The 1,271-nt window shown below is 32.7% G+C and overlaps 1 non-coding gene across 1 annotated transcript; it reads right to left on the bottom strand.

Annotated features, from left to right (window-relative positions):
- Positions 1-441: 441 nt before the first annotated feature.
- Positions 442-547, bottom strand: LOC119876905. Its single transcript, XR_005368248.1, has one exon. It is a non-coding gene; the product is annotated as a U6 spliceosomal RNA (small nuclear RNA).
- Between the last annotated feature and the right edge of the window lie 724 nt (positions 548-1,271).

The following is a 1,271-nucleotide window of genomic DNA, read 5'->3' as shown; positions in this document are numbered from 1 at the left end:
AAGCAGCTTTAACAGATACTGCCAGCTTTACAAATTGGTTGTACTCATTAATCTTCTAACAGTAGTATATGAGCATTCTCATTGCTCTATATCCTCACTAACACACTTTCCATTGTTTTTCATTTGTTTGCCATTTCACATTTATGGCAAGAGTGTAATGAAATTTCTTTGTGGTTTTCATTTGTATTTCTCTGATGACTGGTAAAGCTGAAGTTTTCTTATCTTCATTGGCTTTTTGGATTTCCTCTTTTGGAAAGTGTTTGTTCAGCAATTTTTGCCCATTTTTGTACTGGATTTGTGTGCTCTTTTCCTATTGACCTACAGGGGTTCTTTATATATTCAACATATTGTTTTTTAAGACATGCATCACCATACACAGTTACAGAATTTAATTTTTTCTCGTGATGAAAACTTTTAAGATTTATTTTCTTAGCAATGTTCAAAAATATGAAATGCTTTATGACGTTGTGTGTCATCCTTGTACAGGGGTCTTGCTAATCCTCTCTGTATCATTCTGATTTTAGTGTATACGGGCCAAAATGAGCATGAGAATACATTTTTTAAAGATAAACTGTTATGAATACATTTTCCCACTTCATGTTCTGCCTTTATTTTCTTATTAGTAATTTTTTTGATGAGTAGCAGTTCTTAATTTTATTATCCAGTTTCCCATGTCTTTTTGAAATCTAAAGTGACGTACTAATGACCTTCTAAATTTCTTCATCCATTAGTCTTAATTTGGGAAATAAGGGATTCTGGAAAGCCATCTGAAAGATGATGCCTTAGAGGGAAGGAAGAGAATAACCATAAATGATTTAATGCCACTTTGGTCATTTTGCACAACCACATAATTTACATTGTCATATCTTATGTTCTGAATGGTTGGCCCTGTTGCATTCTGACTATTTTGGCATTAGAAGATCTGAGAACTTGTGGCTTTTTTGGCTCAGTATCTATTTGCTACTTTAGGTCCAAAATATGTTGCCTAATCCCTACTTTCCACATCAGATAAACAGAAATTATGTGTGTATTCTCTACCCAGTAGTAGAACCAAGTACATTCCATATCTGCTTTTGTTTTCTAGATAAAAAGAATTTTTTTTTTAATTTTTAGAGAAAAATGGGCTTCATCACCAAGGTTCTTCTTCAGCCCCTTCTTAATGGTTCACTTGTTTGAATATAGCAATTGTAAGAAATTTGTCTATAGTTCTTACTCCTAAATATGTAACTGTGTTTTGGTATTGTCAGGTTTTGGATTTTAGCAATTCTGAT

Source organism: Canis lupus, chromosome 12 (assembly GCF_011100685.1).
Source record: "Canis lupus familiaris isolate Mischka breed German Shepherd chromosome 12, alternate assembly UU_Cfam_GSD_1.0, whole genome shotgun sequence".
NCBI lineage: Eukaryota > Metazoa > Chordata > Mammalia > Carnivora > Canidae > Canis > Canis lupus.
Note: the sequence above shows the minus strand (reverse complement) of the source record. Positions and strands in the feature narration are given on the sequence as shown.